The 15,489-nt window shown below is 42.8% G+C and overlaps 1 pseudogene; it reads right to left on the bottom strand.

Annotated features, from left to right (window-relative positions):
- Nucleotides 1-8,817: 8,817 nt before the first annotated feature.
- On the bottom strand, nt 8,818-11,886 carry LOC136953769 (uncharacterized; annotated as a pseudogene).
- Between the last annotated feature and the right edge of the window lie 3,603 nt (nt 11,887-15,489).

Below are 15,489 nucleotides of genomic sequence, written 5' to 3'. Positions count from 1 at the left end.
GGCTGTTAGTTGGTTATTTACCAGTAGTGTTCGCGGGGTCCGACATGCCAATCAACCTGCTGTCTGCCAATCACGGGAATGCCCGGAGTGTTCGAATGTCGGGCATCTTGGTGGTTGGTGCATTGAGGGGGGGTGGCGCATTCGAAGTTTAAACCAGGTTTAGCGTCTGTTCTTTCTGTTACGTCTGGGTTTCAAAAGAGACGGTCACTATTGTTTTGTGGGCTACCTTTATTTTATTTCGCGTGGGCTAGTGCCAAACAGCTGTTTGCCTTACTAGTAGCCTGTGTATCGTGTGGTTAATAAACGTCAATTCGGGAACTTCATCTTATGCATGGACGATTGTTCCTTAAATGGCTAAATGATACTGTTGTTGTTTTAAAAGTGTGCTATATAAATGAAAATGAAATTGAATCAAATACACCACAGTAGGAACTGCGCTGTTAGCTACTAAGGTAGTGCTAAGTGCTAAACAAAAACAGAGACATTTCTCTTATTTGAATCTGTTATGGAACCAAATTGCCAATATGAATCTTTTTATATGGCTCTGCGGCCCAGCAACTCAATTTTCATAACATTTTGTTCAGGAAGCCTCAAACCCAATGCTAAACCTTAAAACGATAACTAATATGATGCTCTTGTCTTCCGAACCATCGTTGTGTTTAACCAATTTTACCCAATACAAAAACAAATAAAATAATTTTCTTTTAACCTTTGCAATGTGGGTGGTCTGAGACAGCCCGACGGTTAAAAGAAAATGCTTTACTTTGTTTTTGTATGCGGTAAAGTTGTCACAATACGACAGTGGGTCACAATGACTGAAGGTAACACAAGGGTTAAATTTTATGCTAATGTACAAGCTAAATAAATTGTATTGGAACCGCCATCTCTTGACTATTCAGATCTCCACAGTGCCACTAGAATTCTTCCATTGCAGTGACTGATTTGTGAACTGTGGAAATATCCTCGATTGAAAAAATGCGCTGCCATATGTCAAAAGAAACGCTTCTTTTATAAAGATAAATTAAATGTCAATCAGAAAAACCTAGATAAACCTGGGGGAAACACTGATATTTGTTGACCAGCTGTATAAACAGTCCATACATTTACATTTAGTCATTTAGCAGACGCTCTTAACCAGAGCGACTTACAGTAAGTACAGGGACATTTCCCCTGAGGCAAGTAGGGTGAAGTGCCTTGCCCAAGGACACAACGTCATTTTGCACAGCCGAGAATCGAACCGGCAACCTTCTGATTACTATCCCGATTCCCTAACCGCTCAGCCACCTGACTCCCATAAGCAGTCCTTTCTCATACTATTGATCAACAGTCCATCAGTTTCAATGATCTATTTTCATAGTCTGCAAATTGTCTCTTGCAACAGTCTGTGAAATCAGTCAGTAGCCCCTGGTCAAACATGTCATCTCTGTAGCCTCATGTTTGCTGAAGTCCAGACATGTAGGTTGGCTGAAAGTAATATAAATGTAGTGGTGGCAGCCATGGAACCAGTCCTGGTGCAGAGTAGACAGGAAACAACTGTGGTTGTGGCTGGATACTGTAGCAGGAAGGGATACCCAGCTGATCATAAGTGATACGTCTCGGAGGGTGTCCCTCTCTTTGTGGCAGCTGGTAGGTTGGTTCCTCAGGTTCAGCAGCAGCAGGTAATGAAGGAGATGCATGTGGTGGACGATCATCAGGCAGATTTTCAGCAGGTAAGTCCATCTCCTCAGCAGGTAGGTCATTAACTGCTGTCTTCTCCTCCAGCTTCTTTTCAACAAGAGGCTGTGCAGGTAGCGTATCAGGAACTGGCACCACAACTGTCTGTCATTTCTAGTTGTGTCTCAAAAGGTAAGTGGTCACAGGACATAAGCAGGTTTCTGTGCAGGACTCTGGAGCGTCCCCTACCCTTTTCTGGTCTCACCTCATAAATCGGCAGGTCTAAACCCATTTGTCTCACTACTGTGTGAATTGTATCTTCCCAATAGTTACGGAGTTTGCCTGGTCCCCATCTTGGTGTCAGGTTTTTAATCAGAACTCGCTCGCCAGGTTGTAGCACTGAACTCCTAACTTTCGAGTCATAGTACTTCTTACTACTTTCGGCAGCTTTCTGAGCATTTTCATTTGCAATGGTGTATGCTTCCTCCATCCCTTGTTTCCATTTCTCCACGTAGTCTCGCTAGTTTCTAGAACCTGCCTCTGTGCACAATCCAAAGAGCATATTAACTGAAAGCCTGGGTGATCTCCCAAACAGGAGATAAAATGGTGAATAGCCAGTCACTTCGCAACGGGTGCAGTTATAGGCATAAACTAGTTTGTTCAGAGACTCCTTCCAATTTGACTTTTGTGTCTCAGTTAGTGTCTTTAGCATGTGCAACAATGTTCTGTTCATCCGTTCCACTTGACCGTTCCCCATCGGATGGTAGGGTGTTGTTCTAGATCCCGCCATGCCACTAAGTTTCTTTAACTGATGGAACAGCTGATTTTCGAATTCTCCCCCTTGGTCATGGTGGATGCGGGAGGGGAACCCAAACTTCAGGGCAAAGTCATTGAAGATGAGATTTGCAGCAGTTTTTCCTGACTATGATGTGGTGGCGTAGGCTCGAGTGAAATGTAAAATGGTCAACAATCACAAGGATGTACTCATATCCCCCTTTGCATCTGTCGAGATGGAGGAAATCTATACATATGGCTGTGTTGAAACAATATTTGTCAGAGGAGATCTTGGTTCATGGCTCGGCTTCTTCTGCTTGACACAGCTACAAGTTTTAGCCACATAGTGCTCGATGTCAGATTGTGTATATGGCCAGAAGACACGGTCACGTACTATTGATACAGTGCGGTCAGTACCTTGGTGACCCATGTTATTGTGCAACTCTTCCATCACTTTCCCTTTCTACTGCTCTGGTAGAACTAACTGCTTGCGGGCTGTAGTGATTCTGTACAGAATGCCATCACTGTCTATTGTCAATTTGTCCCATTTTCTGAATAGGCATTTTGTCTTTGGGCTGGATTCCTTTTGCTCTTTAACCTGCGGTTTGGAACACGACAGTTTGAAATCAAGCACAAGACTAATAACCGGATCAGATTCTTGTGCTTCTCTTATCCCATGTTTTGGGATCGAGCTGATTGCTGCAGTGGCTGTCTCACCTTCAGCTGATACTGACATAGATGAAGCTGAAAGTGACCAAAGTGCAACAGACTCTTCCTGTACCTCAACTGCTTGTATCGTGGCGACAATGGCGTCTGGTGGAAGCTCCTCCGAACATTCTCTCATCAGTGATTCTACATCCAGTGGCATCCTCGACAAAGCATCTGCATCGCTGTTCTCTCTGCCTGGTCTGTACTTTATTGTGAAGCGGAAATCAGCCAATTCTGCAACCCACCTGGAAGTGGTTGCGTTCAGTTTTAAAGTAGACAGAATGTAGCTGAGCTAGTTGTCATCACTGTACACAGTGAAGGTCGGAGCATAGTACAAATAATCACGGAACTTGTCAGTGATTGCCCATTTTAGAGCTAGAAATTCTAGCTTGCCAGAGTGGTAGTGATAGTTCTTCTCAGCTGCTGTTAAGGTTCCAATCTTGCTATTGGTAAATAACAGCTCCCAAGCCTTGTTGTGACGCATCAGTGTGTACAACAAATGGCTGAGTGAAATCAGGGAAACCTAAGACGGTGGATGAAGCAAACAATCAATCAGCTGTTCAAGTGCCTGTTGATGCTGGTCACTCCACAGGATTGGCTTGTTTGAGGGTGTCAGAAATATTTATCTATCAAGCATTGCACAGTCTGTCAAAACAATTATCTATCAGTGCGAGGTCAAACTCGAATCAAACAACAGGATCTGGGACAAAGCAAACTGTTTGGCTAGGAATTATAACAAATGTTGATCACGCATTTGTTAACCACCAACCTTCAAATTCATCTAAACGAACACATCTTTCAGCATTTAATACTCACATAATTATGCAGAATTACCCTCTGGGATCACCTTTGTAAAACTTCAATGTAACAGGACTCTATTTTAGCCCCCACTTTCTCCATCTCTCCTCTGAATTTCTGTTACTCATGTTAAGTATACTCAAACAACCAAAAATCTTGTTAGCAAATGTATCAAAATACTTGTCACGTAACATCTTTCAAAAGTAATCAAATTTGTATGTCAAAATCTGAAATATGTCTATTTCAGTAATAGACATATTTTACATTGTCAATCTCTCAGTGTCTGTGCATGCGTCATGCTAGCCTGGTCCTAACCAGACTCTCGTACATTTCATTTGTACAGAGAGTCTGGCCTCGCTCCACTGACAAGCGTTGACTTCCTTGTAGGCGGGTACTCTGTTGAAGTTTAAAACTATTGGATCTGCCCAGAGCCACTCTGATCTGCCATAACCAAATCAAATGTATTTGTATAGCCCTTTTTACACGCAAGCATGTCACAGAGGGCTTCACATACGCCCATAGAACTGCCCCTCAACCAACCTAAACCCTCAAGGAAGACAAGAAAAAACTCCCAGAAAAACTCAACAGGAGAAAAAATGGAAGAAACCTTGGGAGGAGCAATTCAGAGAGGGATCCCCTCCTCCAGAGACGGTTGGTGAGAGAGAGGAGCAGAACACAGGCTAAACATAGTCATACAGTGTCGATGGGTTTTGAAACACCAAAATCCATTGTTCAACTTTATAGATGTAGGACAGGACCGGGAGACTCGCGACCAGGTCCAGCGTTGGCCGACCGACGACCAGGCAGGTGCTGACAACTAAAACCCCCCACACCACAAGGGATGTGTGTGGGGGGGGGGGGACAGAGAGAGGAGAGCAGGGATTAGAGAATGCCAGGAGCAGCTAACAGTTACAGTCATAATAGAATGAGATCCCCACCGGTCAAGTGTGGACTGGTGCAGCAATTTAACAGAGCCAAAAAGGGGAATTTGATGCAACCACACACCAAGACAGCGACAGCCCCCCTCGGTTGGAACATGAAATCTGTTCCAGGGGAAGAGAACTCTAAAATAAGTTATACTTATATAATAAGGATGGAAACAACCCTTCCCCCGTTGCCTCCAACTAGTAACATACTTACCTTTAACAGTCGTAGAATTGACTAAACACAATAACGTTTTTAACCTAATTTTAAATGTCGAAACAGTATCAGCCTCCTTAATTGAGACAGGTAATTTGTTCCAGAGAAGAGGTGCTCTATATGAGAACGCCCTACCTCCAGCTGTTTTTTTCTTAATTTTGGGAACCACCAGATAGCTGGCATCTTGAGATCTAAGTGTCCTTGCGGGGCAATAGGGTGCAAGGAGACCGGAGAGGTACAGTGGTGCCAATCCATGCAGAGATTTGTAGGTTAGTAGTAGAACTTTGAAATCAGCTCTGGCTTGGATAGGGAGCCAGTGTAGAGAGACAAGAGTAGATGTTATGTGATCAAACTTTCTTGTTCTGGTCAATAGTCTAGCAGCAGCATTTTGCACCCGCTGTAAATTTTTTGGGTAATTTTTTAATTGGGAGGCCAGAGAACAACACATTGCAATAGTCCAATCGGGACGTAACAAATGCATGTATTAGTTTTTCAGCATCATCCTTTGAGAGAAATTTTCGTATTTTGGCAATATTACGTAGATGGAAAAATGCAGTTCTGGTAATTTGCTTAATATTTACATTTATTAATTTAGCAGACGCTTTTATCCAAAGCGACTTCCAAGAGAGAGCTTTACAAAGTGCATAGGTCACTGATCATAACAACAAGATAGCCACAAAACATCGCGAGTAGCCAAAACATGAAGCACACATTGTGAACAACCAAAATAAGTGCCAAAGGGAAGAACCATAAGAGCATGTAGTTAAACAAGTTACAATTAAACAACATGAACCGCTATAAGTGCAAGTGTACCTGTGGAAAAAGCAAGCAACAATAATAAAAACAATATATCACAGCGAGTACAAAAATTTAAATCAGTTACCACTAACCACAAGAGCAACAAGTCTCTAAGCAAGAGTCATTGTGATCCTTGAGGAAACTAACATCGGGTCAAGCGAACCATTCCTAAGTACCGTTGTACTCCCGGAACAAGTGCGTCTTGAGCCTTTTCTTGAAGGTGGAGAGACAGTCAGTGTCTCTGATGGAGGTGGGGAGTTGATTCCACCACTGGGGGGCCAGACAGGAGAAGAGCTTGTGTTGGGACCGGGCGGTCTTGAGCGGTGGGACCACCAGACGGTTGTCTGAAGAAGACCGTAGGTGACGGGTGGGGGTGTAAGGCTGCAGGAGAGACTTGATGTAGACGGGTGCAGTCCCGTTCACTGCTCGGAAGGTCAATACCAGGGTCTTGAATCTGATACGGGCCATGATAGGTAGCCAGTGGAGAGAGATGAGGAGCGGGGTAACATGGGAGCGTCTGGGTAGATTGTAGACCAGGCGGGCCGCTGCGTTCTGAATCCTCTGAAGAGGGCGGGTTGCACATGCTGGGAGACCAGCGAGTTGCAATAGCCCAACTTGGAGAGGACAAGTGCTTGGACTAATATGGTACTCAAACGAAAGATCTGGGTCCATTGTGACTCCTACATTTTTTTACCAGCTGGCTTTGAGAGACTTTGACGCTGTCTAGGTCTAAGGTCAGATTGGAAAAATTATTTCTATATTTTTTAGGACCGAAAATTTGAACCTCGGTTTTATCCGAATTTAGAAGAAATTTGCAGTCATCCAAGCTCTCAACCTAGAAACACATTTTTCCATAGCATGTGGAAATTTTCCAGACTTTATAGACATATATAGCTGAGTATCATCTGCATAACAAAATGAAAATTTACCCCAGAGCTTCTAATTATGTTTCCTAAAGGCAGCATATAGAGTGAAAATAACAGAGGGCCTAGAACTGAACCCTGTGGTACTCTGTATTTTACAGTGGAGCTCCTGGATGAGCAGCCATCATAGTGGACATATTGTGATCTATCAGAAAGATACGATCTAAACCACTGAAGTGACGTACCAGAAATCCCAACATAGTTCTCCATACGTTCCAAGAGACTCTCATGATCCAATGTGTCAAAAGCTGCACTTAGGTCTAGAAGAACCAGGACAGAGATAGAACCCGCGCAGAGGCTAACAGTAGATCATTGACTACCTTGGCTAATGCAGTTTCAGTGCTGTGGTGGAGACGAAATCCAGACTGGAGAAAAGCTGATATGACCAGCTGATATTTGAGGAGAGGTGCTCAGTGAGCTGTTGTGCCACAGCCTTTTCGACATTTTTTGAGAGAAATGGTAAATTTGAAATTGGCCTGTAGTTGCTAAGACAACCTGGATCCAGGTTTGGTTTATTAAGAAGGGGCTTAATAATAGCTTGTTTGAAATCGTTGGGGACTTATCCAATTACAATAGATTCATTAATAATACTAAGCATGGGTGGTCCAATAATAGGGAGAAGTTCCCTACAGAGTTTGGCAGGGAGGGGATCGAAAAGGCAGATAGTGGGTTTTGAGGAGTCTATCAGCTCGATGAATGCTTCCATAGAAATAGGGTTAAAGTGAGTGAGAGCCTCAACATGCAGCATACTTGGTATAGGGGAAAGTTCAGTGTTGATGGCCACTCCTCCAGGACTAGTCTGTAGTTTGTCCCTTATTGCATAGATTTTTTGGTCAAAGAATTCTAGGAAGTCATTGGGAGAGAGATCTGAACTAACACAGAGTGTACTTTTCTTAGTGAGTTTCGCAACAGTATCAAATAGGAACTTAGTGTTGCGTTTGTTCTTACAAATCAACCTAGAGAAATATTCTGATCTGGACCTGATGAGGACTTGCTTGTACTCCATTAGGCTGTCCTTCCAGGCCAGGCGGAAAACCTCCAATTTAGTGGTACGCCACTTATGTTCTAGTTTTCTAGCGGACCTCTTGAGAGTGCGGGTTTCCTCTGAAGCAATCGCTAGCGTTCGCCTTAGCCAATTCCTTGAGAGCCACAACATCATGGCCACCAACAAAACTCAGCAAAACTTGTTCTTGCTCCGGCTGTAGTTTATAGATATTCGGCAGTGTTGCCACAACGGACCGAATGGCTTCGCTCGCATCTTTCTCCGCCGCCATTACGGAACTACAACACAAACTAGCGCACGACATCAACGTCATCGTTCTCAGCCGCTCCCTCTGTTCGCTGATTCGCCGGTAGAAAATCAACCGGAGACATCTGACTTACGTACCTCACGCCAGACCTAGTACAGAAGCAAAATCAAAATTGAGCGGAAGTACGTAGGAGGGCAGAGCCAGGCTAGCGTCATGCTACCTGTAGTATCAATCGGTCTTTGTCAGTCACGTGGGTTTGTTGTGTGTGACGTCACCGCGCCGCCATTTTCCAGGTACAGCTAACACCTCCAGGGCTACAACATGCACCTTCTAAAGAAGACGTTTGGTTCTGTTCTCATTGTTCCACGTAAGCCAAAGCTGCTTCCTACCATAGTAGGGAGAAAAAAAAATACTATGGGTGCAACTTCAACTGTTTACAGTTTTAATCTGTCTGCACTTCAATGTCAGTACATGCACAAATATATACATTGCACTAACATTTACTTGTACAATTTAATATGTTCTGTTAACGTGAATCACTGATTTGCACTATTTTTATTGTCAGTTTGCACTATTGTTATTGTCAATATGACTTCTTGCACTATTGTTATTGTCAAAATATGACTTTGAATAAACCTTAAGTATTAAGACTTACCCATGTGTTTGTTTCCATACTTAATTTAGCTGTCAAAGTAAATAACAAGAAAACCATAAACCACACATTTCTGTTTTTTTTTCATACATGCTTTCTTGTTTATGCAAGGCTGGTACAGCAGGATAAAGCATCATCACAATATTAATTCTTACAATAGTTGAAAGGAGTAGAAACAAAGTTGCATAAATTGAAATTGAGTTTCACTTTGTACGTCAGACACATCACCACAGAACATATGTACATTTTGTTCAGTTTATGGAGCTCTCTCTACACTACGCTCTCTCTGTTCTACACTGCAGTTGGACATTGGTTTGTTAGCGCGCAACAGACAGTGACAATCTTTTCAAAAAATTTGATATCCTCACCTTCACATGGGAGGACCATGCTGATGGCTACTTTTGACAAACATTTCCGATCCCTCTTTCAACATGGATTCTTAGGTGAGCGATTTTTCTTGTCTCCTCCACATCTCTTGCAGCTAGCTGACAGTAACCCTTTGTAAAGGATGGGAGTTTGACCTCTGCACACAACATGCCAACACTTTCCTTTATATCGAAACCTCTATCAGCCAAGATAATGTCCCCCGGCAATTTTTTTGGGGAGAAAACCACTGTTTTCTGTAATGTGTTTGTCAATTGAACGGCCACCCCACCCTTTTTATATGAAAAAAATAGATCCCTTGGGTGTAATACCTATCAAATACTTCATAGTGTGATTGTGCTTGTAGCTGGAAAACATTTGAGCACAGGCTTTCAGATTCGATGGTTTCTCTGTGAAAATCTCAAAACAGTCAATGATCACTGCTACTCTGTGTCCAAAGGACTCCACAAACTGGTGAGGCATACTTTTGTACAAAGTGTCTCTGTCTGGCCATGCAATGGAACGGCTAAAGTTTGCATACAGAAATGACACAATATCATTAAATGTTCTGTATACTGTCTTTGGGGAAACACGAAAGAGATGGGCCAGATGTTGTGCAGGCAGATCCAGTCTCAGGCACATGAAGGTTAAAAGAACCATTTGAAACGGACTGAGAACCTTCTTCTTTTGGTCTGGCATGAGAGGCAGCAAGGCCATAAAGGTTCCCAGGTTTGGCGGCCCTGTGTAGTACTTTACTTTTTCATCATTGTCTCCAAAAAAAGACATCAGACATCCTGTACTCATCAAGTTCTTGTCGCAGTTGTCTGTTTTCTTGTAACAGGCGGTTTACTTCTGCACATCTGTGCACACAGAAGTTACATTCTGTTTGTCTCCTCCTCAGTGTTTTGCTCTCCACCTCCTTCAGCCTCTTGTGTTTCCTCCTCAGTGTTTTGCTCTCCACCTCCTTCAGCCTCTTGTGTCTCCTCCTCGGTGTTTTGCTCTCCACCTCCTTCAGCCTCTTGTGTCTCCTCCTCGGTGTTTTGCTCACTGCCTCCTTCAGCCTCTTGTGTCTCCTCCTCAGGGTTCTGCTCTCCACCTCCTTCAGATGGCTCAGTGTGTTGTCTTTGCTCCCTTGCCCTTCGCCTTTCAGAGCATGCTGTGTTGGTGAGAGTAATTTCTGTGTGACCCAGATGGAGGGAGGGTGCCCAGTCTGGGTCAGTCTCCATCATCTCATATGCTGGTTGACCTGCAATAACATGAAAACGGTTTTAGTTTCATTACATGGGACCAGAAGTGTTACTATTAATTAGAAATTATACTAAAGTAAGAGTACATAACACAGGACTCAACATTAACATTTTTTGGCACTGGCCCCATTGGGCCAGTGGGTTTGAAACTTACTGGCCCCAAGACAGTTTTTACTGGCCCCCCCTCCAAAAGTTGTAGTTTATCATTGTTACAACAAAACCAAAGACTTATAAGTTGTGTTATTCTGTTAACATGTTTAACCATTTATTAAACACATCCTGGATATAAAAAGAACTCAAATGAAATCACATTTCTAGTGATAAAAAATTAAAAGGTAAAAGTCAACAAAACTATTGACTTTTAACCTCAAACATGACGTGCTCTCTTCCCTGCTGACAGCTATCTCTGCACAACTCTGGCTGGCTGAAACTGGTCCCTCAATGCTAATATATAAAAGCTTCCATAGCATTTCATCAGTATGATACTAAGTACCCAAGTCGACACCATTCTTCTGCTGCAGTTCAATAGCCTGGGGGAACGAGACGAACGGCTAGTCCGTCTTAATTACGTGATATGCCGTTGTTATAAGTCGTGCAATAACACGATGGGCATCTACATTTAAATTCCTGACAACTGACCAGCATGGTCAACGGCCTAGAAGTTGGATTGTCAACCATCCGCTTAGCTGTCACGCAAACCAGGTGCTGTCTGCTAGCATGGCTGGTCAGGTATTGTTTTCGAAAATTGTCGGTGCTGCTTTAGACGGGAACATACGACAGACGACACAGTGCATCTTCGTTCCATAAAAAAAGTTGCCTCCGTTTGAGCTCGTAGCTCTACTTTGCTGCCATCTTCACTTTATTGTCTCCCGGCAGTTAAAAAATTTATCGACATTAGAGAATTACAATTTGACAACCAGTCGTCACTCACTACTCAACTCTTGATTTGCCAACTGTTCGCCCCACGAGCTGCAAAGTTATATATGCATTTAGCAGATAACAAAACATATGAAGGATGTTAACTTTATGATGCTAATTTTTTTTCCAATCAATAATTTGCAGTGACTTGCTAGTTTAACTGTCCCGACGTTACTTTTAACTGGCCCCGGGCCATCTTTATTGTCAAGCCCTGGAACATAAATCAACCGTGCATTGTTTTGATTTATCTCCTGTGCCACATAGCCCAATTCGTCCAAAACGACACGTGGGTGTAACATTAGATACTTCACATTTGTCAACATCAGTTAAATATCTTACCTTTGTGAAAATGTCGACCGCAGACATACATAGAATGCGATATGTTGGCAAAGGTGATGTTTTTGCGCCGGACCGCTGCAACCCAGGCGATCCGACGCCTCTTTGTTATGTCCACTACATGCTGTCCCTGTACTTTCTTCGATGTGGGAATGGAAAAAAAACTATCCCCGATGTTAAGTATGTGACCTTTGCTGTCGTGAGATCTTCTATTGCAGCCGATCACGCAACAAGAACGTCCCATTTTTTTCCAAATTAAATGAATCTCACTGCAAACTTACTGAACACCACTGCACGCGTACCTGGAAAATGGTGGATACTCCCATAATGCCCTTCGGTTTTCGCAACTGTGATGTCACCTGACAAAGACCGATTGTCAAGCTGCAATTCCTTTACTAGCCCGTACCCGCCGCCATCGCTGTTGAGTCTGTCTAAGTTTGTTAGCTACAAATGTTGCTCGCGTGTCAACTCGCCGCCATCTTGGGAAGGTACTCATTTTTTTGTTACAATGTGTCTGGATGGGAGTTTTGGGAAAAGATACATGGCAATAAGTTGGTATTTCATGCTTCTACAGTGTTTCAGTTATGGTTCGTGCACTTCTTGATGTGTTCTCATGTCATTTTATGAATCTGAACTCTAACTGTCATTTTGCGAGACCGGTAATTTAAAAAGAAAGAAAGACAAACGAACTCAACTCACAAAACCGTTACTCTGTAGAGTTACATTTTTGCTACATTCGTAAACTCATGAAGTCAAGATGCCTCAGTGTTGTGCAACTTGGGGCTGTACAAACAGCAGAACAATAACGACAAGAATTTGTGGAATAACCTTTCACAAGTAAGTCTGAACAATTGTTTCTGGTTGTATTTTGCCATTATAACATGATCTATGTTGAGAGCTAACTGACAGTTAGTTGGCTATCAGAGTCAGACTATTAGCTAATAGACATGGGGAGCCAAACCTTACGTTATTCTAACATTTGTCAAAAGAAGACAATATTGGCCTAACCAAAAATATAGGCTATATATATATATACAAACAATCTACTGTTACTTGGATGTCGTTAATTATATAGCATATATGGTTGCAACGGGAAAACTTGAATCCCTGCTGTGCCGTTGAGTTTGTTTGTCTTCCTTTTTAAATTAAACGGTTCACGCCAAATGACAGTTAGAGCTCAGATTATAACTGAAAGACACTATGAAATACCCATGAAATACCAATTTATTGCCATGTATCTTTTCCCGAAACTCATTGTAACAAAACACCTGCGTTTCAGCTGGGCGACTGATATTATGAATATGACTGTAGTTAGCTGGCTACTGTAGCTAACATTTCTCACACTTTGAAGGTTTCCCAAAGAGAAGGATTTGAGGAGGCAGTGGGAATTTGCTGTTAGAAGGGAACATTTTTCAGCCAGTGACTACTCTGTGCTCTGCAGTGAGCACTTTAACCCTTGTGTTATCTTCGGGTCATTCTGACCCATCAGTCATTGTGACCCACCGTCGTATTGCGACAAATTTACCTCATACAAAAACAAAGTGAAGCATTTTCTTTTAACTGTCGGGCCGTCTCAGACCCCCCACATTGGAATGGTTAAAAGAAAATTATTTTTATTTGTTTTTGTATTGGGTAAACACAACGATGGTTCGTTATGAACCTTTGGGTCATGTGACCAGAAGGCAGCACGAGGGTTAAGCAGGAGGACATTGACAGGACAGGTCAGATTTTCAGGATTAGAGATGGAGCTAAGCCAACAGTCTTCATTTCCCAAAGAGTAGGTCTATCAGTAGGCTGTAAGGATTTGAGAGCAAGTCAATATGACACTTTAGTGATTTTTTTTTTTTTTTTTATGTTTAGGAATCAAAGATGTAATGTATAGTACACTGTGAGATACTTAAACCTGTTCAAGTTGTTTTTAAGTATTTTTCCCTCCATTTCAGCAAGTGGCAACCAAGACAACACAAGCCTCAAGGAAGGCTGAAGAGAGCCTGTCAGTGGACTGTTGTCTGCAAGAGCCTGAACCTCTACCTAATGTTGTGAATGTGAGTATTTTTTACTAGCTATGCATCAAGCATCTGTGATTGTGAGTGATGTGATATAAACATTACTCAAAACATTTTCATCCTTCTTTCTATTAGGAACACCTGTATGCAATGCCTGCATCTCCCACTGGTCTGAAGACTAAATTCAGTAAAGCCTTGGCTAGGGTGGAGAGTCTGGAGCGAGATATGAGGAACACAAAGGTACGAGAACGGAGGGCAAAAAAAACGTTGCATGGTCTTCTGGAGGATCTCAGGGGGAAGAACCTCATAAATGAAGAGCTGAAAGAAAGGCTTGATTTTTACTCAGATAAAATTAAACTTTGAACTTCATGTATATCTTAGGGGTATACCCAACAGAGTAGTATCTAAGGCAGAAGCGTAACAAGAAAATAACTGCAAGTTCAAATACGCACCTTGTAACAGGATTTCCTGCATGTACATTCTAGGTACCAAAAAGTTTACTTATTATTTTAAGGGTACTTACCAATTAGTCTGTGCTAACTGAATTTCAGATCTTCCAATAGGCCTCCTGTTAAAACAGGGCCATGAGTACAGCAAAGACCAGAAGGAGTTTGCCCTCACTCTCCACCTACATTTACATTTAGTCATTTAGCAGACGCTCTTATCCAGAGGCAAATAGGGTGAAGTGCCTTGCCCAAGGACACAACGTCAGTTTGCATGACCGGGAATCGAACTGGCAACCTTCGGATTACTAGCCCGACTCCCTCACCGCTCAGCCACCTGACTCCCTGATTGAGTTGGAGTCAGGTGGTCCAAAAGCTTACGCCTATCTGAGAGAGTCTCTCCACATTCACCTACCACATCCACATACATTGCAACGGTATTTGTCATGTCATTTAATTGCACTTTTTTAAAATTACTTGTTCAAATACATTGTATAACTACTTTTTCATTTGATAAAGGTGGATGAGTTCTGTGGATGCCAAGCCTGGCCTCAACACGATGATGTTGGACATGTTGAGGAAAAAACAAGAGGCAGATCCAGTCAAATATGGACGTGTGGCGCTCATGTTGGATGCCATGGCCATCAAAAAGCATGTCCAGTATAATCCGCATACCCAGAAGATGTCTGGATTTGTGGATATGGGGGATGGCATAAATGAGACTGATGTTGCCACTGAGGCCCTCGTGTTAATGGTGGTTGGCCTACAAGGCCATTGGAAGGCTCCAATTGCATATTACCTCACCAAGTCTGTGTCCCCTGACACACAGAAGGTCCTGCTGGTTAATGCGTTGGAGGCACTGCATGAGCGTGAAATAAGGGTCATGTGTGTGACAATGGATGGGCATGCCTCCAATATCAGCATGTGTAATCAGCTTGGGTGCCAGCTAAAGGCAGACCCTTGTGAGCCTTTACAAAAAAAATTCCCACATCCAGTGACTGGTGAGAGGGTGTTTGTAATGATGGACGCTTGCCATATGTTAAAGCTGGCACGAAACATGTTACAGGCGTACAGTCCAATACGAAGCACCACTGGCCTCATAAACTGGAGCTACATTGTTCACTTGAATGATGTGCAAACCAAAAACGGACTGCATGCTGCCAACAGGGTCACCGACAAGCATGTCCATTTTGACTCACAGAAAATGAAGGTGTCCCTGGCTGCACAGACGCTGAGTCGCTCTGTGACAGTAGCTCTGCAAACACTGGGGGACCTTGGCTATCCACGCTTCACACTCTCAGGCAACGGCTGAATTCATTGAGGTAAGACTACATTCAAACATCGTTTTTATCAAAGTGTATTGGCCATGCTACAAATCATGAATTCTTTTTATTTTCAAAACATTTCCTTTTAGATGATTGACAGCCTCTTTGATGTAATGAACAGCCGCAATCCCTGTGCCAAAGGATTCAAAGCTCCC

This window comes from Osmerus mordax, chromosome 12 (genome assembly GCF_038355195.1).
Source record: "Osmerus mordax isolate fOsmMor3 chromosome 12, fOsmMor3.pri, whole genome shotgun sequence".
Taxonomy (NCBI): Eukaryota; Metazoa; Chordata; class Actinopteri; order Osmeriformes; family Osmeridae; genus Osmerus; species Osmerus mordax.
Note: the sequence above shows the minus strand (reverse complement) of the source record. Positions and strands in the feature narration are given on the sequence as shown.